At 38.5% G+C, this 14061-nt stretch overlaps 1 protein-coding gene across 6 annotated transcripts in view; it reads left to right on the top strand.

The window, feature by feature from the left end:
• Positions 1–14061, top strand: part of NRXN3 (neurexin 3) — a 1577176-nt gene that overhangs the window by 1390973 nt on the left and 172142 nt on the right. The gene's annotated exons all lie outside the window — the stretch shown is intronic.

The raw sequence follows: 14061 nt of genomic DNA, 5'->3' as shown, positions 1-14061 counted from the left end.
GCCAAATCAAGGACAATGGGGGGAAAGGTTGCCTTCTTTCAAAAGATCATTCAAATAATCCCTTAGCTTTCCCTCTCATCTCTCACTTCTACCAGGAAAGAGCCCTGAACCCTGATCATAAAAGTGCCAGGAATGGAAAGGAAAATACTTTAGCTAAAGGCCTTTGTTCCATCATTACATTATCGCCTGGTAGATGCAAGAGAATAGCTCAGAATATTGAACTTGTCACTAATGTGGACATTTATGCTATGTCTAACTCTCTTATCTCCTACACTCCAAACGGCCCAACATTTTCTCACTGTTATCTTCTTACTTCCTTTATAGTGAGGTGAGCACAGAGGTAAGGAAGCTGGAAGCACATTTCCAGAAATGTAAAAGCCCTTTAGCTAATAATCATCACACTTGAGAGAAATATGTAAATTTGCCTATTTGTGGCCCAAGAATGTTGAATGACTTGAAGGCTGTGATTATTTTTTCATGCCTAAGTTAGCATTACTTTTCTTTAAATGCCAATTAGAAGTAACTGTGCTACTGGTTTTTCCTCTGTTAGCCAGGGTCTTCCTGTGTCTGCTTTAAGTATTATGGGAGCATTCACAAGGAGCATACAAGACCCCCAAAATACTGAAGCAAAAAGCCCCACCCACTCATTTATCTACCATCTCAGTCTCTGTACCATATCCAGCTCAGTCTCTGCTGGGAGTCTTTTCACATACTACTCTTAGCACTTCTTAGATTAAGGCACAAAAATGACCGTGTGCATTTATCTTTGAGACTTTGAAGAAAGCCAGAGGTGTTAGCAGCTACTGTGAATTCTCATCATCATCCAAATGCACTAGACACTAAAAGACCTGATTTTTAAATGCTTCTTAAACTCTGGGGGATGAGCGGTGGGAGGAATCGAAATAGCCTAAAATCTTAAAAACTGTTAACTTGTTCATAAGAAAAATCAGTCCCTCTCTATGCATATTATCATTGGCCCTGATACTGTTGCTGTAGGGTCTGTTGTGTTTCTATTAGGAATTTCAAAGATTCTAAACTGATGCTAACCACTTGCCCTGAGCCAATATAGGATTCTGAGTTTGCTGCCAGAAATGAGAAGGCTCTTTAATGGTCATTTTTAAAACCACATATATGTAAGAAAACCAGTGACCCTTGCTGTGTGCCTATCTCTTTGTATGTTTAGTTCCGAATTACGGGTTGCTTCCTATGTTTTCAAAACAGAACAAACCTTTCTTTAATGGCATTGCTTCCCACTGAAAACCATTATTGCTAGTAACTGTTGGTAACTGTCATTTGGTAATAATATGTGTTGTTATTACAGGACATGATACAGTAAAGCAGTTATAAGTATGGGCTTTGGAGTCAACTGGCTAGAGTTGGGATCTTGGTGCCATTAGCTATAATTCTGAGGCCCACTAGATTAAGACCTTGAAAGCCCTAAGCACTAAGATATTTGGTGCATGTCCCCACAAATAATTCAAAATATAACAACTATAAACTAAGTGTAAGAATTTCTAACAGTTCTGACTTTTCTTCTCTGATGATCACTATAATGCCTTCAAAATATAGCAGATTCTTCCTCCCCACAGTCTCATTTGTTACCCTCTCTGCTTTCTTGGTCCTCCCCACAGTCTCATTTGTTACCCTCTCTGCTTTCTTGGTCCTCCCCACAGTCTCATTTGTTACCCTCTCTGCTTTCTTGGTCCTCCCCACAGTCTCATTTGTTACCCTCTCTGCTTTCTTGGTTCTCTAGGTAAGTGCTTATTCCTCCTATTTGGTGATCCAGTTCCAAACCTTAGGCAAGATATTGAACCTCCCAAGTCTCTGTTTCCGAGTCTATACGATGGGATGATGATAATACTTACTTTCTAGGGCTAATGTGAATATGCATGTAAAATACCCAACATAATTCTGGGTCAGTTAAGTCAATACTCAATGAACGTTAGCTATGAGGATTACCAAACATTTGAGTAGCATTTTTTGCTATTACATATTCACTCATATAGACTACTTCATTTTGACTATTAAATAGCCTGTAAATTAGGTAGGGTAGGTATTTTTATTCTCCATTTCAAATTTAAAATGAGACTCAGGGAGAGATTGTGTTTTTTCTATGAGAGAATAGTCATGAGAGAATAGTAAATGAGGGACAGAACCAGGACCGGAGTCTCCTGTTCCCAGCTGAGCACAATTTCCAATATTGCTCCCATAGCAAATTGGGGGATATCTTGAAAGATGAATAGATAGAAATGAGCATCTTTCTCGTGTCATCTTAGATTTATTCCTTTTCTTAAAGTATCATGTTCCAAAGATCAGTAACCACACAGAGGTGGTTATTGTGAGATGGGGAGTCGAAAATCCTCTTTTAAAAATGAAAAGTTTTCTTAGCTGTGCTAAAAGACTCATTTGTAATGAGACGAAGCTGTCCTCCTAACAACGATGGCAATGTGCTTCCATGAAGCAACTCAAAGAATACTCAGTATTTAAAGGAGCTGTCACCTTACTCCATTGCCTAGATTGGAAAATGGCTTTGGGAAGTCCAGCATTCTAGTTGGACTAGGACTTCCTAGGAGTGGCTCACTTTTTCAGCCTTGGATACCTTATTTTCTCTCCCACCTGCTTCCCTGTGCTACTGAAAGGATCCATTTTGCTAAATTTAAAGCTCCATTAGAGCAATCTGGCAATATTTATTTAATTTATTTTAAAGGATAAGATCAAAATAACCCCTGTATCTAGGTATCAAAAAATAAAGCCACCTGGGCATGCAGTCTTGACACAGTTTCTGCAAAAATGATGTATCCATTCTTTTTCCAAGCCGTTCTGTTTTATCAATAGTGATAAGTCTATAAACCAACAAGAGGAGTTCAGTTGTGCTACTTGTCTATAGCTAACGTTTAAACAGTAGGGAAATATAACTCCTGCAGAATATTCACTTACGTCATCTCACTCGGAAGGCATGCTCTCAGGAAACCGTGTCTGCTCTCCAGGTCCCTGTGCACCAGGATGAGTGGGTCAACTCCAGAACCTTCTCATACTCATTTATAGGATTTTATGTGCCTCTACTGAAACATCCCACTGTGAAGTATTTAGAAACCAGCTGGGCCCATGGCATGTAGCGTTGACTTTTTGTGAATCAGGAAGGATCCAAAATGAAAATACTTCTATAGCCATCAGAATCTTGTATCACTTAATTCTGGGAGATATAACTCAAAAGCAGCTTCTTTCTTTGAACCTGAAAATAGAAAGGCTAAGGAACACGAGAGGGAAATAAAAGAAGAATCAACCCAGAGTTATCCAGGCACTGACAAATGTTCCTTATAAAGCCTCTAATTGCTGTCTTGACACAATGCAGTGGAGGGGACAAGAGAGGGGAGGTGAACGGTGAGTTGAGCATGAAGAATTAATTTTAGCCCCAGCTCCAGGTCCCCTGGGAGGCTGAGCTGACTGGGGCTGTTAAAGATCCTCTCTCTGCTGTGAATAGGTGACTGGTTATGTCATCAGGGCTTTCAGAACACTGAACATGGTACAGGAAGGGGCTTTTTAGGGCAGAGCCAGGCTTCCTGGAACATGAAGACTGATAAGCAGCTTCAATGTGTAAGACTTTCCATCTTCCCATGGCAGGTGGTGCCGAGGAGAGCAGAGTCTCAATGTTTTTTTCCCTTTTCCTGGATATCACACACTAAGTTCACGGAAGTGCTCTTGATCGGTTTCCCTTTCCTCGGTCAGTAAAATGTCCACCGATGACCTATGCTTCAATCCTGCTTGACCACCCAACTCAGATGATGGAAAACATGTAGACGTGGCTCCCCTTCAAGGACACTGGATGGGAAAACTCTTTCTTTATATTTGAATGTTTCAAATTCCAAAGAACATTTTCTTTATAGGGACCGAAAGTAAAAACATTTCTATAGTGCTTACAGATGCTCTAAGTGCCTTCCTACGCATCACTGCGTGTGTGCGTCACTCCCTCCTGTGAGGGTACTTGCTTTGGTATTATGATCACCATACTCATATTAAGGTTACATTGTTGAGGCTCTGAGAGGCAAAATAACTTGCCCAATATCACACAGGTGAGGGGCAGACTCAGGATTCCTATCCTGATACTCAGATTGCACGCCCTCAAATTTCTTTCTCATTTTCCTATCTCCTATCAGTTTTATTGATACTGACACGAGGTTATTAGTTTTGTTGTTTTTTCCATTACAGTATCCTCAAATAGAAGTCCTTGCCTGGACTCGCTTAGTAGCGTTCCTCAGCCTTGATGCTATTGAGATTTGGGGCTGGATAATTCTTTGCTGGGCGGGGCTGCCCTGTGCATTGTAGGATGTTTGTCAGAATCCATAATTTCCACCCCCTTGATGCCAGTAGCGTCTCCACAAACGCCAAATGTCTGCTGGGGGACAAAACTGCCCCCATTTGAGAATTACCGAGTTAAAGAAAGTCTCCAACATATTTTATTTCAAATGTTTATTATCCTTTCATTGTTTAGACAGTATGCATGGGGGTAAGAGAGATTTTTTTTGTTCACATCTCATCCTAGATTATTGAGACTTGGAAGGGTTAAAAACAAGCCTGCGTACTTGACATAATGCTGAAATTTCTCAGGCCTTGGATTTTCATTAATTCCTAGCCAGGAGGTTTTCTTTCCTTTTCTTTCGTCTTTGCCTGCAAACGTTTGAGGCCTTGGCAGATTTGAAGCACACATTAAAGTAAGCCCCATCTACCTGCTCATTCATCCGTTCAGGACTAGTGTTACTTTCAGTTCGACTGCAAAAAAAACATAGATAGTGAAGTCCTGCAAAGGGAATAGGAAGCATAAATACAACCAAAAGGGAAAGCCATATTTGAGCATGGTTTTAAGACTGTAGCGATATAGCATCAACACGATAGAGGCTTACTTAGTGAATGTGTTTGAACATTGCTAAGCACATTTTAAAATCATCTTGCAATAAGTTCTTCAAACATTTGGTCACAAAATGTATCAATTAATCAATCAAACCAGTGCATGCTAAATACTTGCATTGCTAAATAGTCATTTTTTTCCAATTTGTCAGGAACGAATTAGGACTCACAGGTAGGTGAGTTTCCATTTCCAAGAGACTTTTAACTTGCTAGGGTTGGTGATGTGTGTGTGTGTGTGTGTGTGTGTGTGTGTGTAAAGCAGCATCCTTTAACCTGGCTGCCAATGATATTCTCTTGGGAATTTTTTAAAACTCTGTGGATGCTCAGGCCCCAGTCCCAGGTAATCAAATTTAATTGGTCTGGGGTGTGGCCCATGTATCAGCAGCTTCAGTATCACCTGGGAGGTTGTTAAAAATGCAGAACCTTGGGCCCCACCCCAAACCTACTGAATTAGAATCTGAATTTAACAAGGTCCCCAGGTGACTCACATGCACAGTAAAAATTGAGAAGCACTGGTCCAGGCATCAGTATTTTTAGGGAGCTCCTAAGTGATTCTATATGCAGCCAAGTTTGAGAATCACTGGTATTTAGAAAGCTAAAAATGTCTCTTTTTCTTCATTCAGACTGCGTGCTGGTGCTGTTCAATATGGTAGCCACTAACCACACGTAGCCACACTCGCAATGTGACTGGTATGACTGAGGCCCTGAAGGTTTACTTTTATTGTGCAATTATTATGTCCTAGGCACTGAGGGATTTAAATGCATGTTTCACTCAATCCTCAGGCTGACACTATGAGGCTAGTGGCTCGTGGCTGGTATTGGACGGTGCAGGACTAGGATATACTGTCTCTTATTTCCTTCTATCTGTTTTACATAATGTAAATCTTCATTTATACCATTAATAAAATAATGGGCCTTTACCTTCATACACCTTCTGAACTCATCTAATGTGTTTTGTCTTTACACAGTCACTGGGATAATAACTGCACTCAATTCATGGGGCTGTTGTCCCAGAGATGTAGAAAATGGAGATGCCACCATCTCTCGGCCAAACTCATCCAGATGGTGATGGCTGCTCTTGGTTGAGCGTTTACTACATACTCTGCACTTTATGTTCAATATCTTATTTAGCCTTAATGTAACACTAGAGGTCAATGTTAGTACTGTCCCCATTTTACAGACTAAGAACAGTTCCAAGAGCTCAGGTACTTACCTGGCTCACAGCGTAAGTGGAAACGCTGGTACTCCAACCCAAGACCACCTGACTTGAGAGTTCTAGTTTTTCATCACACTCTGCTCCTTCCAGGGATTCACTTTGATACCCTAGAACACTTGCAAGCCCCAGGAATTCTGGTCTTATCCCAAGTCTTGACAATTTAGAATTTTTCTCTCAAGTTAAATTTTCAATTTCTGCCAAGTTAGAAGTCAGCACTAACCTGGGCATTTATGACATTTGCCTTCCTCTACACCATCGCTCAGGCCTTGGGGACTTGGAGCATCTTTCCTTTCATGATCCCATTTTACCTTCTAGCAACATATCTAAGTGGACAGGAAGAGCCCTATTAAATTATTAAATGAAAGTCTATTTTACTGTTTCATGGTCTCACTTGGAGAATGAGAGAGTGGTGAGAGAGTGCTTAGTATTTTTTTCTTTAATTTTTGTTTTATCAGACAAACCTCCTTTCTCTTCTGTGAATTCCCAGCTACAAGATAAATAGCCTTGTATCTTACAAGTTAAATACAATTACTGCTATCAAACCTAGAGCCTTTCTCTCCCTGTAAATGTCTCTTAGAAGCTGATAAGAGTTTCAAGGCAAACTGTGGGCTTCTGCCTAATGCTAAAATTAAACATAACCACCCAGAAGACAAAAAGACAAGCATGTGTACATAGATGTATGTAACATATATTTACATATATTCACATATGCTTACATACAGCCTATGGAAGAGAAGAACATTTCTGATAGACACAGACACACATAGCACGTGAGCACATGGACACGTGGCATATGCTCCTGAGACATTAAGCTAACACATGACTCAAGGTTATTTATAAAAGAATTAAATAGCACACAAAGGAGCTTGTCATAATGATGAAGCTGTCTATCAGATAATATGATAGCAATTATAGTAACTAAAGAGATTTATTTGTGAACAGGGCAGTCCTTTTGATCTAGAGGGCTGCTGAGCAAAAGAAGAATTTTCCTGGAAAATTCTGTAGGACTTTATAAAATGCACACCTTAGTTTTAAGTCCTGGTTTATGTTTTTCTCATCTTCAGTAGACCGTCTTTGGATTTAAAGAAACTGGATTTTTACTCATTAAAATGTGCACGATAGTTGTTTATTTACCCATAAGTTAAATATTATACGTATTATAGTCCAGGGACTCAATGAAATAAGTTATGAGAAATTTGAGGGTCACTTCTAGGCACTATTTAAGTAGGAATGTGACAAAAAAGCTTCCTTAATTTCTATGAACAGTGAGTACATTTTTATTAAACCAAATCCATGGAATGATACTTTGAAGATTAGAATTACAGTATGGTCACAATGTTATGTGATTTTCAAATTTCATTTGAGATAGTGTGACATAAGAATACTAATAACATCTTACTCTTTGCAAGGCCTTTATAATAAGAATTCTTCCGAATTAAAACAGTCATCAAATATTGCATAATTTCAAAGCTGGGCTAAGTGAATTACAAGTTTTATTTGTCCTATTGTCACAGAGAAGCTCCAGTTTAAGTAGTAAATGAAATTATGGCCTGCAGAATTTGTCCTTAATTATGAAAATCTAGAATTATTATCCTAACCTAAAACACAATTACCCTATACTGTTTTCTCTCTGCCGCAGAGTTATGTGGGCAGCAAACGTCCTAACACACACCCAAGAGTATAGCTTTATTTATAGGAAAACTTCCCAATTTTCAGTCTCTTCAATTTAAGCTTTGCACAAGTTTGCAGGGTCCATGTAGTTATTTAAAGCCTAAAAAAGAATGTTTAGCTTCTTCGAGGAAAGTAGTACATAAATATCCAATAATAATAATATATATTCACATACAGTATGTCATTTATAATTCTATAAAGCACAGAGGGTAATGAAAGGCACTCTAAACTGTAAATCACTCAAATCGATTGTAATCATATTGGAGCTCATCTCAAAGAGATAAAGACCTTCCACTCCTCTGAAATCCCTGTCAATACCCCAGCAGGCTAAAGAAAGGGGAAAGGAGGGTCAGAGGAAGAAGGACAGATGAGTCAAAGTTAAAGAGGCACTTTTAATCTTCAGTTCATGAAGTTAATGTGGATTGGATTAGATTCCCAGTGATAGTTACAGTTTGCGCCATGAGGTGCATTTCTTTTCCACATGGTAGTATTATAGCTTTACCCTTAGTCCCTGACATTGTGTTGGCCTGGTTGGAGGGATCTGACAAATGCCAATGATGGATATGCACTGCTGCATAAGAACACTTGGGGACCAGGTACAGAATTAGAAAATGACAGTTTAAGTCAAAAGCTAAAGGTTATAGCAAAACAAACTAAGGAAGTAAGTGAATAATAGGCCAGAAAAAAATTTTATATTGCATTTTCAAATAGCAGAAACACTTCAAACGTCTTTTTATTAACTGATGTTGCCTTTTATATAAAAAAAAGGTGTTGCTAATCTCCTTCCTCATCAGTGGAGTGGGTTTGAGTGGAGTGGTCTCCTTATGCATTCATTCATTCACCATTCAACAAATATTTATTCAAAGTCTACTTTACATGTGAATCCAAGCTAGGTGATGACCATACAGTGGGAAATAAAACAAAACCCCTGCCCTCAAGGATTTTATAGTCTAGTAGAAGAGGAATGCATGTACCCAAGCAAGATAATCTTAATACTAAATTTTATTGTGCAGTTATTCAGTCTCAAGCACCGAACTGAGTTCTTATATTAAATCTTCACAGTAGCCCTAAGAGGTAGAGACTGTTTTTGTCACCATTTTACAGATAGGAATATGGAGGTTTATGACATTAACTCCCAGGGTCATAAGCTAGTACTTAAAGACCTGCAACTCAAGTATGTATCTCTTAGAAGCAAACTTAATGCTTCTATGCTCTATACTACCTTGTACCTGCAGTTCCAAAGAGTGCAGCAGGGTGCTATCAGGTGAGATCTGGGTTCAGTGGCACATGTAAGTGTCTGATGGAGCCTGAGGACCAGACAAGGGTGGGCATAGGATGGAATTTGGGCTGTAACCTTGGGCTCTCTAGGACAATGCTAACAAGTTCTGTTCCCCTACCTAGACATACACAAGCATAAACTGTGACCTGACCTACACCTTTCACACTGAGGGAACTAATGGGCAGGCATCGTGCATAGATTGTTTCACTTAGTGTAATCTGTCCAATGATTGCAAGAGAGAAATATTAATCTCCCTCTTTTACAGATGAATAAACCAAGGCTCAAGGAGTTTGAGCATATTTGCTGCAGTCACAGGGCCAGAAAGTGTCAACACTGGGATTCTACACAGATTTGTTTGTTCCTACACTCCTCTCCCTTTCTGCTACCCTACTTTTCCATCTGTTTCCCAGGAGCAGTCCAGTGTTCACTGTATATGGAGCTCAAATTCATTTGGTTGACAGATGTACATTCACATGCAAATTTACTATTGTTTCTCACATCCCGGTGCATGCAGTACACTCTGTAATCACATTATTAAACATTTACTAGAAATGTGCTTCTGCCCGATGCACAATTGCCAGTCTCAATGTTTAATTAAACTCGATTTGTCTTCATTTTAATCACATCATAGAAATGTGGTTTTCTCAGAGTTCAATGGTGAAATCTTCATTCCAAATGCCTACCAGTGTTTCAGAGCTGTATATCCTGGATAAGGGAATGAGGAGAGAACAAAATATCCTTGCATAAAGGATTTTAAGGGAATAATATTAGTTAATAATAGATAATACTGACATAGTACTTATTCTGTGCCAGGTTTGTGGATTATCATATTGAATCCTTCTTACAGCGTCCTGGAAAAGGATTCTGTTATTATTCCCATTTTAGAGATGAGGAAACTGAGTCTCAGAGAGGTTAAGTAACATACTCTCCAGTATCATACAACTAGTAGGTGATAGGACCAATTTGGATTTGAATATAGGCATGGAGACGCTGATACCTTTATTTAGAGAAACTTTTTCTGCAAAAGGCCAAATAATGAATATTATTGTCTTTGCAAGCCATAAGGTCTTTGTTGCAGCTATTTAGCGCTGCTGTTACAGTGCAAAACCAACCATAGACAATTCATAAATGAATAGACCTGGCTGTGTTCTAATAAAACAATATACAAAAACAAGCTGTGAAGAGCCAGATTTGCTACTCCTTTGTAGATGGGGGCCCCCTGGTCTAGATTATGCATGTTTTGAAACTTATAGCTGTTTTTACTGACCGATAAGCCTTATTTTATGGGCTATGTCATCTCTGTTTGGAATAAAGGGAGAAAGATAATCTCTAAGTGGTTGAGTTAAATCGCAAGAGACACAGAAAATAGTACTTCTATGTAGAGTAGCATAGACCGAATGGTGAGGTTAATTCAGGATCAAGAAGTGGACGAATGCGTCACTGGGACAGGCCATTTACCTGTACTTAAACAAACAAAAACCCAACCATACATACACCCCTTTCCTAACTGAACACCAAAGACATAGATTCAGTTTACCTTTATTTCTGTTATGCTGTGCATTGCTTAGAGCAAGATTTGCAAACAGCCAACAGGAAGCATGATTATTTCTCTAGTTCTGTTACTTCTACTTAGTAACCGTAAGTTTTGGAGCTCTGAATACACTTTTCTCCCCTCTCTCCTGAGAGGAGTCGCATACTTTCCTTTTGAATTCATGGTTTTTGTTAGCCACTGGCTTAGCTGCCCTCGCCTATTCTTCATAGCCCTTCCGTATAAAGGTGCCAACTGGCTTCTTAGCATTTATCTTTTCTTCTCCCTGCTCCCTGATATGTACATCTTCTAAGTTCCAGAGAACGTCCTCTTCATTTTCTTGGCATTGGCTGTCCCTTACCTGCTGATGAGAGCATCCTGCTTGAAATTCTGCTCTGCTTCTGGCCATTGATCTCCTTTTATGAGGGTGGACTCTCCTTAGATGTGACTCAGTCCACTTCCCGCTGCTGAGTTTTAGGGACCTTAGATTCTGTTCTCCTGTTTATTAAAGGAACGAGAACCAGGTTGTACGTTTTTTGTATATACACACAATCGTGACAAGTTTAAGATAAATTTCAAAACATCAGTCTAAGACAGACCAGATTTTATTTATGCAAAATAGAGTTTCCTTCACATTTTACTAACTTCAGTATTGATTGTAATAAAGTTATTAAGAAAAAGTCAGAGTTCCCACCACCAGAAAAGAAAGCATGTACCACCAGACTTGGCTCCTGATAGCTCAAGAGAGTGACCACGGTTTTGCTAATTACCCGCCTTTTTTAAAGTCAAAGTGGCTGTATAATACATGCTCAGTAAATGTTACACGGTACAACTCTACTGAGATTATTGTTGATGACCTCTGATTTTATTGTCTACATGTACACAATAACAATGTACCCAGATAAAGAGCGTCCTTTACAAGCATTAGATATACATAAAAAGCCCATTTTAAAAGCAACAGAAAAATACCAAATGTTTTATTATGAATAACTTTTAAGATTTTACTGGAGAGTTTTTCTTTGTTGAAACAATTAAATCTAATTTTAGTAAAATATCTTTACATTAGTCAGGTGATTCTCGGTAGGTCTCAAAGGGTAGATTTCCCAGTGTACTTAGACAAATTGATAAAAGGGAGGAAGGGGAACATTTAGGCATCTATGAAGTTAAAAATAAAGAGCTAAGTATAAATCTAAAATAAGTGTAAAGTAAAAGTAAATCTAAAGCCTTCTCAGACAGCCAGGGTTTAGAAGTACTTACTTCATTTTGAAACCTATATAAAACTGTTTTGAGATGCTGACTGTTTCAAATAAAATAGGAATTTATATAAGTGAAGCACAAACTGAAATAGAACTGAAATGCTTTTAGACTTTCAAAATGAATACTTGGATATTTTTACTGAATTTTCTGTGTGGTAAGGGTGGGGCTGGACCTCTGGGAGAGGTAAAAGTGAAGGCAATACATGAAAAAGGGGATCTTGTTCTCAGGGAGCAATTGAGATCTCCTACAGGTGATAAACCAAGTGAAAGCTAATAGTTTTGCTTCATTTTGTGACTTTCTCCCACTATGGCCTCAGAGAATTGTGAGCTCCAAATAGGCTCATAAAGGGAATTTTGAAATACTCTTAATAGATCTGTTCTTGAAATAAGTCAACTGAGCTGAGCGAGGTAGTGTGCCAACACAGTGACTCACAGCCCTGGCCAACCCTGATCCCAGACCTTTACGACAAGTCCCTAGTCTCATTGCCATTCTCAAGAGTTGTATACAATTCATCTGCAACACGTGTTCCAAGGCCACGTTCCTGGTGGTCTGGTTGACATGTGATAGTAGTTATAAATGTCGCCCATAAACGCATAGGCCAAAACCTTAATGAACTTTTCAGCCAGTAAATCCAGTTCATTCTTTGGCTGCATGGTTATCTAGCTGCCTCATTCTGCCAAGCTACCGTTGCTTTAATTTTTTCTGGTCAGATAGAACAGTCAAGGTAAGTGGACTTTGTTCCTCTCTCCTCTGGCTTTGATTCCTTGATTTGTGCCAGTACCCCAACTGTAGCTACTTAGAACCAGCAAAGTGTTGACTAGAGGGCTGAACAGTGTGAGCAATAATTGTGTACCTTCAAACCTCACTGCCTTTTACACGTGTAGTTGTGGTCGAAATACCAATGACATAGCCAACCTCTAGGGACAGAAGCCACCCTAGTATCTACATTCCTTTGTTAACAGAAACCATTCAGATTCTTTTCTGAAAGTATTTAGTAAGCATCTATCTCTGTAAATCCCTGTTCTAGGAACTGAATAATAGGAATTGGGCCATTATTCAATTAGAACTTTTTAAAGTCAATAGGATAAGTAAGGAGAAAATCTCCATATATCTTTACTACTCACTGTGTCTAGGTTCTACTTTCTGAGTCACACTCAAAGGTAAGTCTTTGAAAGAAAAACAATAAATGAAGTAAATCTTTGGACAGCATCCTTGAGTTTTGGTTAGACGGAAAATTTCAGTCCCCATTCAGAAGTCTAGGCACTTGTGAGGATTCCAATGTGACTTAAATAAACCACCATCCCTGAAAATCAGAAATGAAAATATAAACCCAAGAAAACTGCATGCTCTACCTGTCTCATCTCTTGTCCTAATAATAAAATACCTTGTACTCACCAATGTTCTAAGTGATTTTTGACAAGACAGCAGTGGTACATCAATAGGACTGGAATAAGCAAATCGAGACACTCAAGGCTTCTTTTAATCTCTTGAATCATTATTGCAAAGATAAAAGTGGATTTCTGAAAGAGTAAATTTCAAAGGAACCTAGCAGTTGGAATGATGAAAATACTAGTTCATCTGGTCCATTTCCCTGGTTGGTTTAGAAATTTCTACACAATATGGACTACTCTAATTTGACTAGTATAATTTGAAATATCGCAGATGATAGAGTTTGCTTCTTCCATCAAGAGAATAGATCTGTCTGATATCTCCTCCTTGGCCTTTATTAAAAAAAATTGATCAATTCCATTATTATTAGAGATGACATTTGAAATTATTCTGAATCATTCTTTAAATCCTGGATATTTATTTCTTACAGATATCCAGGAGCTGTTTCTTGTTGAAAGGTGCAAGGTTTTATGGAGAACATGCAAAGACATTCTTTCCTTTGAGATATCTATAAAATCTCTCTTCTTATACAGGATACATATACACACACATCATTGGGTAATATAAAAAACGTTGCATTTGCCCAGCACAAATAAATACATTTAAATATAAAATAGCCCACAGATCTTTAGACATATTCTTCAGGTGACCAAGATTTATTATCATGTATTTAATGTCATATTAAGTGACTGAAAGAAGGAAGTCATTAATATTTTATTTATATGCCTCACATTTGTAGGTTGTCAGAGATTATGAGAACTTTAGTAACCATCTAACCATCAAAGCTAATAAGTTAATCATTTATTAGGGTCAGGATAC

The sequence above is a fragment of the Neophocaena asiaeorientalis genome, unplaced genomic scaffold, assembly GCF_003031525.2.
Source record: "Neophocaena asiaeorientalis asiaeorientalis breed wild unplaced genomic scaffold, Neophocaena_asiaeorientalis_V1.1 scaffold49, whole genome shotgun sequence".
NCBI classification, from domain to species: domain Eukaryota; kingdom Metazoa; phylum Chordata; class Mammalia; order Artiodactyla; family Phocoenidae; genus Neophocaena; species Neophocaena asiaeorientalis.
Note: the sequence above shows the minus strand (reverse complement) of the source record. Positions and strands in the feature narration are given on the sequence as shown.